Raw genomic sequence first — 14,066 nt, forward strand, 5'->3', positions numbered from 1 at the left:
TGTAGACTAAATCTTAATTAATAGGCTTATCTTGGATTGAATGAGTCAAAGATACAGTACCTTATGCAAAACGCACTGGGGAACGTGTTGACTTCGAGGGGGTTGTGTTTCATTTCTCTTGTTTCATACTACTAAAACCATGTTAATGAAAATATATTACTAGTAGCAATAATAATAAAGATGAAAATCCTCCCTCTCCTGATCCCTTACAAATGTTGTTTTTCATTTTGAATCTTCAGTCCTCCAGGGAGAAGAAGGGAGGGCGTGTCACAAACCCAGATAATGATTTCAGGTATTACACTGTTCATTTGGAACTCTGATTTAGCTAAGCTGACAGATGTTGGGGGAAAACATGTCTAGCTTGAAAACTCTCTGGTGGCTGCCCAGCTGTGGCTGCAAAGAGGAGTGAAGTTTCTCCAACAGAGCTTCACATTCATTACATTCTGGATTTGCCATGCAGGATTGCCTCACTCTAAATGTAGAAGTTGAAGTGCAGTGATGTTAGGAATGGACTGCAGCCTGATGCTTTGAGGACTGACTCATGTCTAGTCACACAGCTCACTCAAGGTCCTACCTTGACATTACTGTCACTGCTTATGCCCCACTGTCTTGACAAAATGCCTTTCTTATTACCAGTTACCATTTACATCAGGGAAAATAGCACCTTTGTGTTGACCACCATCGTGTAACACTTCCTTTGTTCTCTCCCCAGAGCAGTTTAGAAGAGAATATTTAATTCACCTTTAAATGATACCAATTTTCCTAATGATAGTCTAAACTCATGTTTTTTTTCCAAAATAAATAGTGGAGAGGCACCTGGGAAAAGACCTACTCCAGAGAAACCACACAATGTGACCTTGAATGTCCTTGGGTCTTAGTTTTCCCACCTGAAAATGTTAAGTCATTTTCCATCGAAAATCTGCTAATCTACACTAATAAAAGAGAAACATGGTAATTGGCGTACGACCGCTACCCTTTTCATTGGCTAATCAGGGATATATGCAAATTAACTGTCAGCCAAGATGGCGGCCGGCAGCCAGGCAGCTTGAAACTAACATGAGGCTTGCTTGCCTCAGTGACGGAGGATCGTTGGAGGAAACCAACGGTCCCCGCCTGTGGCTGCAGGCCTCTGAGCTGGCAGTTTAAGAAACATTGTAACAAATACCGCCGGACGTCAGCCAGCAGATTCACAACATTGTAAGCAAAGGCCAGAAACCTACTTTCAGCACCGGAGGGAGGCCTAAGAGCTGGAGCCAAGCCTCAAGGTAAAGCTGGCCCAGAATAAAAAAAAAAAAAAGAAAGAAAGGAGCGGTTGGGAACTTCAGTCACCCCCAGCCTGAAAACAGCCCTCAGCCCCTCACCCAGACTGGCCAGGCACCCCAGTGGGGACCCCCACCCTGATCCAGGACACCCTTCAAGGCAAACCAGCCGGCCCCACCCATGCACCAGGCCTCTACCCTATATAGTAAAAGGGTAATATGCCTCCCGGCACCGGGATCAGCGTGACAGGGGGCAGCACCCAAATCCCCTGATGGCCCTGCGGCTCTGTGTGTGACAGGGGGTGGGGCCCCAACCCCCTGAGCAGCCCTGCTCTGTGCCTGATAGGGGGGAGCTCCCCAACCCCTCCCCCAGGGCCCTGCTCTGTGTGTGACGGGATAGAGCCATAACCTCCCCATCGGCCCTGCCCTGAGTGTGAGAGTGGCGGTGCCCCACCCCCTGATGGGCCCTGTTCTGTGCGTGACAGGGGGTGGCGCCGCAACCTCCCCATCAGCCCTGCCTTGAGTGTGACAGGGGATGGTGCCCCAACCCCCCAATTGGCCCTACCCTGAGCGTGACTGACGGTGGCATCACAACCTCCCAATCGCCCTGCTCTGTGCATGATGGGGCGGCGCCCCAACTCCCCAATCAGCCCTGCTCTGAGCCCAACCAGGGGATGCACCTAGGGATTGGGCCTGCCCTCTGCCACCTGGGAGCAGGCCTAAGCCAGCAGGTCGTTATCTCCCGAGGGGTCCCAGACTGCGAGAGGGCACAGGCCGGGCTGAGGGACCCCCCCCTCCCCCCCGAGTGCACAAATTTTTGTGTACCGGGCCTCTAGTTAAATATAAAGCAGAGGCCTGCTGCTTCTCAGCGACAGTTGAGGGAGGTCAACCTCGGCCTCAGCTTCGGAGAACTGAAGTCAGATGAAGACCGCACGAGGCTCCTTCTTGGCCTCTCAACCACAAATAAAATAGTGAGCTCGGACTTCAGAAACTCGTAGCACAAAATTTACGACAACTAAATGGCCAAATTGTTTTCTGAGAAGCAGAAGCCTTCCCGTAATCTAGACTACGTGGCTTAGAGCTTTGAGTGCTCATCTTTATCACAAAGAAGAAAATGAGGGAGGTACTTGTAAACAAAGTTAAGCTAATTTATAGAAAAGAAAAAGACAGCAATAGTCAATTTGTCACTGTAAATGAGTTCTAACCACTGGTCTCTTGGAAATCCTAGTATCTGAAACATACCCTTGGAAATACAAGCCTCCTCACACCTGCAGCCCCTCCCCAAATAGATGAATGCATTTGCAAAGAAGGTTTGAAAAGAGAATGTTGGTGAAAGAGGAATAACTTGGAGATCAATAATGCCACTGGGATGGAAGGGCCATGGATAAAACCCTAACCCCAAGTCCCTGCCTGGGTCATTACCAAGATTTTGAGGCTGCTGTTTCATTCTCATATTCTGGGCCCAAGCTGTGTTCTCAAATATTTTAAAAGTCAGCCATCTCATTTAGATGACGTTAGGAGATTATTAGCATCAACTCTGCTATAATCTCATCAAAATTCACCTGTGTCTTGATACAAAGTGGGAGAGCAAAGGTATTACTCCAGGGTCGATTATCCATGAGAATGCCTAGAATCTGCATTGCACCTTTATTCTAAAAGGGCTTCTGAGTCATCAGAGGAAGGCATCTACATCTAACAGAGCCCCACAAGATAATAGCATAATTCCTCCTTTCTCCCATCTTTATGGACCTGGAATTAAAAACTCCTAAGCAGAGTGTCCATGTGTCTTGCTCAAGGTCAACCAGCCATTCTTTCACTCCTTCAACAAACATTTGTGGAACATCTTTTGTGCCAAGCTCTGGGAATATAAGGATGACTAGAATTTTGTCCCTGACCCTAGAGGGGCAACCAGGTGGGAAACATATTTGTACAGAGATCATCACAGGGAGGCAATCATTGAGATGTGAACAAGGAGCTATTGGAGGAGAGAAGAGAAAGCTCCTGTTTATCTGGAGAGGGACAAAATCTAAAGTAGGACCTAAATGTTAAACAAAACAACAACAACAAAAATCCACCCTAGAACAGCAGTTCACAGCCCTAGCAGCACACAAGAATCAAAGACGCATCTGGGAAGTTTCCCAGCCAGTGCCCAGTCCCTCCACTGAGTCATTAACTTAGGATCTCTGGTAAAAGGACCTGATTTGGACTGAATATTTGTGCCCTCCCAAAATTTTATCTTAAAATCCTAACCCCCAATGTGATGGTATGAGGAGGTGGAGCGTTTGGGAGGTAATTAGGTCATGAATGTGGAACCCTCACAAATGGGATTAGTGCCCTTCTAAGAACATACTGGGGAGTTCCCCTCTCTTCTTCTCCATATGAGGATACAACAGAAAGACAGCCATCTGCAAACCAGGAAATGGACTCTCACCGGACACCAGATCCTCTGGCACCTTGGTTATGGACTTCCAAGCCTCCATAACTGTGAGTAGTAAGTGATTGTTGTTTAAGCCACCTGGTCGATGACATTCTTGCTATAGCAGCTCGAAATGACTAAAACAGAACCTGAACATTTATCTTTTTTAAAAGTTTCTCAGGTTATTCTGTGGTGCAGAATCATTGGAGGACCACCATGTTAGACTAGGCTAACTAAGGCCACCTCCAACAAAGCCTGTAGCTTACTTAATAATGTAATGTTGCTTACCTCTTTATGTGTGTGCCTCATCCCACCTTCTAAATCATTAGCCCCTTCAAGACAGGTGCTGTGGCTTTTAACTCTTCCACACCTTCATTCAATCCTCATGGGACCAAGCAAACCATAGTAACTTGATACATATGCAACAAACACATCCACTTCAATTAAGAAGATAAAATGATGCTTGAACTTGTCCATGAATATCTTATGTTCATAACTCAAGGCTGAGGCTGTGCCAACACAATAATGAAGTTTAACATGTAGGTTTAGTTCAGCTAGATCAGAAAGATGTGTATGATTAAATCCAAAGACAATGATTGACTTGACGACAAGCCACCATCTGCTAATGAGTTTTTCCTCTGGAAAAGTGGAAAACAAAAACATTGCCCAAGAGGGCACGCTGCCATTTATCAGAGGGCAAAGGATCTCAATTCCAGTGAAATGGAATTTTTTTTAAAAAGCAAGTTGACAGCATCCAGCTCTCAGCTGGCAATCAACAAATTTAGAGGAAAATGAAATCAGGCTTTTGTTGGATTAACTGCTGGCCTTATAAAATGAAAGCCACCAGGAAGCTATGCCAAGTTTGGGGTTCACTAAATCAGTCAGAAGTTTCCCGTGCTAAAAGTCTCCCTGACAGTGGTTGTCTGGGACAGCAGGACAAATGGCGGCTGCTGGCCGAAGCCTATCTGGTGAGATGCTGCTCAGTCAGGTGCCTACGCCAGCTCACTTCGTCTACGCCCAAGACAGAGTGGAACTTTCCTGACTGAACTAAATCCTCCAAGCCTCATTAAATCACGCTTTAGTACCACATTGTTCGGCCATTGCAGATCCCAGCGTTGTATGTCAAACCTGTTCCCTCACCGTCTCGGATAATAAAATGTTTTATGGTTTTGCTGGATGATTGCTCCTCGTCCCTTTTATTTTCAAAATGGCACATAATAAATACCCCTGTGGAAGAAAAGACTGATTTGATGGAAAACACTGCACTGGGTAGAGCCAAAAGCAATCAGGCTTGCCCAGAAAAGACAGCACAGCTGGTGGGATTTTGGAGCCATGTCACTTGCAAATGTTTCCTCATCCATTCATGAAAAGCACAAATAACAGGATGTAGCTCAATGCCCCCTCCCCCAAAATAGTAAGTGCCCTGTGGCACAGTCAGTCCCGCTGATATGGTCCTCATAAGGTGAGTCCAACTAGGCTGCAATGACCAACCTTCAATTCAGCCAAAGACACCTGTAGAAAGGCCCACAAGAGACACATAAGCTGTGCTAATGGAGAAGTGACAGGTCGTGGTCCCCTGAGGAGGGTCAAGGAACTTGTCACTGTCAGCATATCTGTACCTTCCCTCTGACGGCTAATCCTTTGACTCCCATAACTGCCATTCTCTCAAAAAGTCCAACTTTATAAAGGAGGAACCTGTTACCTCCAGTTGAGAACATACAGACTGCTGATTCGGTTCAGTCTGATATTTTGATATCCCAATTCAATTATTTCAATAATACATAGGCTTGGGTTTCAATCTAACCTAATTTATTCTACTTTGAAATATAAAACCTTGATGCCTTTCTGTAAAAATTAGCATTTGACTTTGGTTTTAAGTTCCCAAGTTGGTGTGATATAAAATGGGCCCTCTGTATCTGTGGTTTCTGCATCTGCAGGTTCAACCAACCATAGATCAAAAGTATTATTTTAAATGTTACATTGTTGTTTTTAGGCCTATGATAGTTGCATCTGAACTAAATATGTAGAATTTTCTTGTCATTATTCCCTAAAAATTATAGTATAACAACTATTAACATAGAATTCACATTGTTTTAGGAATTACGAGTAATCTAGAGGTGTCTGAATATGCATAGGTTATATGCAAATACTATGCCACTTTATATAAGGGATGTGAGCATGCCCTGTGCAGATAGAGCTGACTCCATCTCCAAAAGCTGACTCTATTTTAAAACTCATCTACCTAAACCCTCCATCCCATCCCCTCCCCAACCTCACCCCCAAGGACTCTGAAATGTGTACAGAGACTCCAGGTTAATCATGAACTGCCATTAATCCTTTCTCCACCATCAGTCCTTCCTCTGGGGCAAGGCCCCCTCGATGTAATCTATCTGCTAACTCCCCCTGTCACCAGAGCCCCCAGTGTCTGGTCCCTTTGCTCCCCTCCATCACTCCTTTCTGAGTAAGTAGGTGCACTTCTTAAGGGGCTGTAAAACAGGTGCCTGGGGGTGTACAGTGCGGGATCATTTTATCCTGCTGCCGCTCAGGACTGTTTCTGTAACTAATCTCCCACTAAAACTCTAAACTGACACACTGGACTTGTCTGCTTCATTCTTTGGCCTCTGGGCTTCTTCAGGTTTTGGGGACCAGTTTGCATATATGGCCTTTTCAGGAAACATGAGCAGATTTCCATATCTGCTTGGGTCCTGGAACCCACCACAAATGGATACCGAGGGACAACTGTATTCTGCTTTGGCTTTGAATCTTTGTCTGAGAGCTTTGTTATAGTCACACGTTATCTGGAACATCAACATGCTTGTGAATTGTGTCCTCAATAACATGCTCACTGCCAGTGGATTCTGCATGTAATTTAACCAAAAGTTAGCTTAGCATTGCCTTCCATTTAAAGGTTGCAGATAGATATCTCTAGATCTGTTTATTAAACTCAGGTGTACTTAAATAATTTCTTTCTTGATTATTATTATGTAGAACTCTGAGACAACCTTTAAGACATATAAGTTAGCCGAAGAACCATCTGTTTTGCTTCCTAGCATAAAGTGCAAACAACAAACATCTTCGAAGGGTGAACAGATATACTGATTCATGGTCACTAATGGCCATGTTTAATCAATGACACCATCTTTTTAAGGAAACAAATGAGTCGAGTTTGTCTGTAAGTAGGAGATAGTAATCCATTAATGAGGTTATTGGTCTTCCAAGCTGGGACATTAGCCAGCAACTGGTAAAATGGACTTTCTTTGCCAATGTTCTATCCGTCAAATGAAAGCAAGTATTTTCTTGTCAAAAGTCTCATCTTCTATACAAAAACCTTCTTTAAAGTAAAGGAAGTTTATCTCCATGAAACCAGCCAGAGGCAGTGCTGTGGAGGAGGGGTGGGGGCACTGCTGCCTGAGCTGCTGGCTGGGTCTAGAGAGCACTAGTACCAACCAACTAGGTCATCCCAAGACAGTATCGCTGGCCTCGTGTGCTCCGGGTACACAGGACAATGTAATCTAACCAGCCATCATCAGTGAAGAGGTAGGCATACCTCTCCAGGGAGCTTTCAAGATTCTTTCAGAAAATTAAAAATAACCAGTCACGTTTGCATAATTTTCCCAGATGCTGCCCCATAATAAGAAAGCAAGAGAGAAGCCTGGAGATCTCCAAAACATTGGAGGCCTTGCAAGCCTCCTTTCTGCTGCGCCCACCGCCTCACAGGTTGAGAGGAGGACGATGGCCCATGCTGTGACTCTAAGATGGGCTCCCCCAAACTTTTTTATTACACTCTCAAGCCATAAACACTTCTGAGTGCACGCTTCTGATAAGTTTCTATTTATTCATTCATTTATTAATTAAATGCAAATACAATTATATTAATAAATATGTCATGCATTTTAAAACTTATAAATAATGTAAACATTTTAGTGAAATGAGATAAAACATAAATATGGGACTCTTATTTCTGACGAAAGACAGATTAGCTATCTGGATCAATCCTTTCTGATGAAAATAACTAAAGTTGCTAGATACATATTTTCTTAAATCTCTGTAAATGTGATGATGAACTGGCAAAAAGTGATAAAATTTCAGAGGCCAAAAACTAACTGAAAGATGGAATGCAAGAAAGTAAATAGAGCATGGAGGCAGCGTCCACCTGAGGGCATTTGCTTAATCTGGTGAATTTAAGCTTCAGCATTCATGACCTTGTGAATCAAAGGACACAGAAGTAAGGCCGCTCCAAATGTGAAGAGTCTGATGTAAGACCCCATTAGTAAAGATGGTGCCCCAAAGGGCTTTACTCTCCACGCAGCGATAACCTAGAAATAAGGTCTCACCCCTCTCCTTGGAGACAAAAGAGGAATTGGCCTGCTCTTAAACCTTGACACAAGGTAGAAAAGGAAAGTCTCTTGAGAATTTGTAACCAGCAGTTGATCTTCACATAGCTTTGTAGTCCAAGTTCATTGAACCTCAAGCCAAGACATTAGTGTAAAGTCGTCCTAGGTAGGTAATGTCTCAGGTATCTGGTAAAAACAAACCAAAGATTCTCTGGAATAATCCATTCGCAACTCAGGCCTTAAAGAATTCCAATTGATAAAATTCTAAGAAATAGAATATCCTAGAGAAGAAAATCACAAAATGCACTCTGAGCAGATGCCTACAGAAACAATTATTGACAGAATCAGTCTTGAAAACATTTGAAATATTTGAATAATCAAACACATACTACATATATATGTATATAAACATATACATATATATATATATACACACACATATAGGTATGTACTAGAGGCCCGGTGCACAAAAATTTGTGCACTCGGGGGTAAAGGGAAGTCCCTCAGCCCGGCCTCTGCACTCTCACAGTCTGGGACCCCTCAGGAGATAACGACCTGCTGGCTTAGGCCTGCTCCCGGGTGGCAGAGGGCAGGCCCAATCCCTAGGTGCAGCCCCTGGTTGGGCTCAGAGCAGGGCCAATTGGGGAGTTGGGGCGCCGCCCGTCATGCACAGAGAAGGGCGGATCGGGAGGTTGCTATGCCACCCTCAGTCAAGCTCAGGGTAGGGCCAATTGGGGGGTTGGGCACCACCCCCTGTCACACTCAAGGCAGGGTCGATGAGGAGGTTGCGGTGCCACCCCCTGTCACGCACAGAGCAGGGCCCATCAGGGGGTTGGGGAGCTCCCCCCTGTCACTCACAGAGTAGGGCCGATAGGGGAGTTGGGGCACCACCCCCCATCACACACAGAGCAGGGCAGATCAGGGGGTTGGGGCGCCGCACCCTGTCACACTCAGGGCAGGGGCGATGGGGAGGTTATGTCTCTACCCCGTCACACAGAGAGCAGGGCCCGTGGGGGGCAGTTGGGGCGCCACCCTCTATCACCCACAGAGCATGGCTGATCAGGGGGTCGGGGCGCTGCCACTGTCACACTCAGGGCAGGGCTGATGGGGAGGTTATGGCTCTACCCCGTCACACACAGAGCCGTTGGGCGATCAAGGGGTTGGGGAGTTCCCCCCTATCAGGCACAGAACAGGGCTGATCAGGGTATTGGGGTGCCTTCCCCTGTCATGAACAGAGCAGGGTGGATAGGGAGGTTGTGGCCCCGCCCCCTGTCACACACAGAGCCGCAGGGCGATCAGGGGGTTTGGGCACTGCCCCCTGTCAAGCTGATCCCGGTGCTGGGAGGCATATTACCCTTTTACTATATAGGATAGAGGCCTGGTGCACGGGTGGGGGCCAGCTAGTTTGCCCTGAAGAGTATCCTGGATCAGGGTGGGGGTCCCCACTGGGGTGCATGGCCAGTCCGGGTGAGCGGCTGAGGGCTGTTTTCAGGCTGGCGGGTGACTGAAGCTCCCAACTCCTCCTTTTTTTCTTTTTCTTTTTTTATTCTGGGCCAGCTTTAGCTCTGAGGCTTGGCTCCAGCTCTTAGGCCTCAGCTACTGAAAGCAGGTATCTGGTTTGTTTGGGTTATATAATCAAAACATTGTTTCAACTCCAGCTCTGAGATCCCGGCTGGCTGAAAGCAGGTTTCTGGGGTTTTGTTTAGCTTCTATATTTGTAACAATGTTTCAAACTGCAAGCTCAGAGGCCGGCAGCGGCAGGTGGGGAACGTTGGAGTCCTCCGTCACTGAGGTAAGCAAGCCTCATGTTCGCTTCAAGCTGCCTGGCTGCCGGCCGCCATCTTGGCTGGCAGTTAATTTGCATATCGCACTGATTAGCCAATGGGAAGGGTAGCGGAGGTACGGCTAATTACCATGTTTCTCTTTTATTAGATAGGGTGTGTGTGTGTGTGTACATATATATTAAAGCGATATATATATATATACATATATATATATATATATATATATATATATATATATATATACTAGTCGCCCAGTGCATGAAATTATGAAATTCATGCACATTAAAAGGGAATTAGAGGAAATATTTTAATATTGCTATTTGCCCTTTCTCTATAATAGAAATGTCAGAAATGAAAGAAAATTAATAAAATGTACATGAAAATCTTACTCCTGTCAGAGTCTGGGGCATGCCGCGGGACCCAGATTCAAGTCCCCACCCACCCATGTGCACCTTGAAATTGCACGAGACCCAGTTCCAGCTGGCCCCACTCCCATTGGGCAAGATCCAGACCTGGCCGACAACCCCCATCAAGCCCCGCTGGGTAGGGGGCACTGCCTCAGGTCCCCTGTCCCAGCGCCAGGCAGGGGGCACAGCCTCAGGTCCCCTGTCAAGCCCCACCAGGTGTGGGGTGCAGCCTTAGGGCCCCCATCAAGCCGTGCCGGGTGGGGGGCACAGGCTCAGGTCCCCCGTGAAGCCCGGCTGGGTGGGGGGGGGCAGCCTCAGGTCCCCCGGCACACCCTCAGGTCCTCTGGCATGACACTGGGGCGGGGGGATCAGCGTGAGGTCCCCCATCATGCCCCACCCGGCAGGGGATGCAGTCTCAGGTCCCTGCTGATCGCTTGTTATGGCTTGTTACAGGAACTCCACCTCTGCTGTGGGCACAGCCATCTTGTGATGGTGTGACAGAGTGAGGATAAATTTGTATATTACCTCTTTATTATATAGGATTAAAACAATAAAAGGAAGATTTTGAATATTTGACTAATCAAACACATATTATCCCATATAATAAAAGGGTAATATGCAAACTGCCTCTAACAGCAGAACGACCGGTTGCTATGACACTCACTGACCACCAGGGAGCAGACGCTCAATGCAGGAGCTGCCCCCTGGTGGTCAGTGCACTCTTACAGGGGGAGCTCTGCTCAGCCTTAAGCCGGGCTGAGGGTTGCGAGAGCAGTGGCAGTGGCGGAAGCCTCTCCTCCTCTGTGGCAGCGCTAAGGATGTCGGACTGTGGCTTAGGCCCACTCCCCGGGGCTCCTGGGCTGCCAGAGGGATGTCTGACTTCCAGCTTAGGCCCAATCCACTGGGCAGCAGGCCTAACCTGGCAGGTGGACATGTCCTGAGGGGTCTGGGACCCCCGCTCCCCCCATGTGCACAAATTTTCATGCACTGGGCCTCTAATATATATATGATTTAAAATATGTGTAGCCCGGCTGGTGTGACTCAGTGGTTGAGCATCAACCCATGAACCAGGAGGTCCCCAGTTCGATTCCTGGTCAGGGCACATGACTGGGTTGCAAGCTCAAGCCCCAGTAGGGGGCATATATGAAGCAGTCAATCAATGATGTTTCTCTCTCATCAATGTTTCTATTTCTTTATCCCTCTTCCTTCCTCTTGCTAAAAAATCAATAAAAAACATAAAAAATAAAATATGTGTAAATGATAGGAAACCAAGTGACCAAATTTATTTGGAAAATTTACATGCAGAAATGAAAATTTTATTTGATATTAAAACTTGGTGGAGAGCTTCAACAGCAGATCAAACATAGATAATAACATAATAATGAGGAAATCTTTAAAAATTATCTGAATTTCAGCCCAGAGAGACAAAAAGTCAGAAAATGCATAAGAGACATTAAAAGCCAGAGAAGATAAAATGTGGTGGTCTTCCATATGTTCAATCAGAGTTGCAGAAGAAAGAGACAGTGAATGAGGAGAAAATAATCAAGACAAAATAGCTAAAAATATCCCAGAGTTGGTAAAAAAAAAAAAAAAAAAAAAAAAAAAAATCAGCCTGAGATTCAGGATATCTAAGGAATCTCAAGCATCAGGATAATTTTTTAAAATCACACCTAGATACATTATAGTGAACTTGCAAAATACCAAAAAATAGAGATGAGAGGATAGATATGTTGCCTACAAAGGAACAACTATTAGACATACAAGCTGACTTCTTAACAGCAGCCAGAAGACGAGATGATATCACAATGGACTAAACAGAAATAAAAAGAAACCTAGAATTGTATACCCAGCAAAAATATTTATCAAGATAAAGGTGAAATAAGAAGAAAAAAGAAGAAGAAGAAGAACAGACTCTCATTAAAATAAACCCTAAAGGTACTTCAGTTAGGAAAAAAATATTAAACTACTTTGCTGCATGGTGAAACAAAAAGATAGTGCCTAGGTTTTGGGTATCTTGAAACAATTTAATCTTTGACCACTTACTTAGATTGTTTTTCCTTTTTCCCAAAGTATTGTGAATGAAAAATGATGAAGAAAGGGGGAATTAGGGTATAATTTATATACAATAAATTCACATGTTTTTAATGTCCAGTGTAATGAAATTTGACAATTGTATACAAGCAAATGTATACACCCAAACAACATATAAAATATCTCCCTCAACTCAAAAAGTTCCTTCATGTGCCTTCTCAGTCAATTCTCCTCCTTCCAGAAGTAACCCCATTCTGATTTCTATAATCCTAAAGTATTGCTTGTTTTTAAACTTTAAATAAATGGATTTATATGAACTATTCTTTTATGTTAAGTTTCTTTTGCTTAACATAATGTCTTTGAAATTCATCCATGTTGTGTATTGCTGAGTAATATCACACACTTGAATATAAAAACAACTTGCTTATCATTTTCCTATTGGTGAACATCTGGGTTATTTCCAGTTTAGGATTAATATTAGAAGTAAGGCTGCTATAAACATTCTTATATAAGATTTTTGGAGACATACATTTTCTCTTGGGTAAATACATAGAAATGGAATTCCTTATGTCATATGGTAAGTTTGTGAATATATAACTGCCAAACAATTTTCCAAAGTAATTAAGCCATTACACTCCTATCAGCAATGAATGAGAATTTTGGATGCTCCAATACTTGATACTGTTAGCTCTTTATTATTATTTTAGCGATTCCAGCAGGTGGTTTTCATTTTCATTTCTCTGCTGACTAATGTTATAAAGAACACTTTCATGTACTTATGAGCAATTAATATATCTTCTTTAAGAATGCATGTTCAGTGCTCGCTTCGGCAGCACATATACTAAAAACTGGAACAATACAGATAAGATTAGCATGGCCCCTGCCCAAGGATGACATGCAAATTTGTGAAGCATTCTATATTTTAAAAAAAAGAAAAAAGGAGAAAAAAAATGCATGTTCAAGTATTTTGTTCACTTTATTGGGATGTTTCTCTTTTTATGGTTGATTGGAAAGAATTCTCTCTATGTTCTAAAATAGGAGTATTTGTCATATATAGGTAGTCTGATGAATATAATTTTTTGTTTGTGATAAAGTCAAAATCAATGCATTTTTGGGTCCTGTCAAGAAATCATTGCCTACACCAAGGTCACAAAGATACTTTCCTGTTTTCTTCTAGAAGCTTTATGATTCTTTTGTTTTTTAATATGTTTTTACTGATTTGAGAGAGAGGAAGGGAGAGGGGCAGAGAGAGAGAAGGAGAAAGGAAGAAACAATGATGTGAGGGAGAAACATCAATTGTCTGTCTCCTGCACATCCCCTACTGGAGACCAAGCCTGCAACCCAGGCATATGCCCCAATCAGGAATCGAACAAGCAACTTTTCAGTGCTCAGAAAGATGCCCAACCAACTGAGCCACACCGGCCAGGGCACTTTATGGGGGTTTTTTTTATGTTTTAAGTATCTGACCTATCACAAATTGAATGTGAGAAAGGATTTAACTTTTTTCCCATATTAATATCCAGTCATTCAAATGCCATTACTCAAAAACACTTTCATTTCCTCCACTGAGCTGCATCAATGCATTTCCAAAAATCAATTACACATATACATGTGGGTTTATTTCTGAATATTATTCTGTCTCATGATCTACTTGTATATTCTTATACCAATATGATACTATCTTTACATTAATATTAAACTGCCTTCATTATTGTAGGTTTATAATGTCTTAAAACGATATGTGTAAATCCTCTAACTTGTTATTATTTTTCAAGATTGTTTTGGTCTTTGTAGATCTTTTGCATTTTCATAAAAATTATTGATTCATCTTGGCA

The 14,066-nt window shown here is 43.9% G+C and overlaps 1 non-coding gene across 1 annotated transcript; it reads left to right on the forward strand.

Moving 5' to 3' along the window:
• Nucleotides 1-13,048: 13,048 nt before the first annotated feature.
• LOC118652226 lies at nucleotides 13,049-13,156 on the forward strand. The gene has a single exon (XR_004966493.1). It is a non-coding gene; the product is annotated as a U6 spliceosomal RNA (small nuclear RNA).
• The last annotated feature ends 910 nt before the right edge of the window (nucleotides 13,157-14,066 follow it).

Source organism: Myotis myotis, unplaced genomic scaffold, assembly GCF_014108235.1.
Source record: "Myotis myotis isolate mMyoMyo1 unplaced genomic scaffold, mMyoMyo1.p scaffold_m19_p_3, whole genome shotgun sequence".
NCBI classification, from domain to species: domain Eukaryota; kingdom Metazoa; phylum Chordata; class Mammalia; order Chiroptera; family Vespertilionidae; genus Myotis; species Myotis myotis.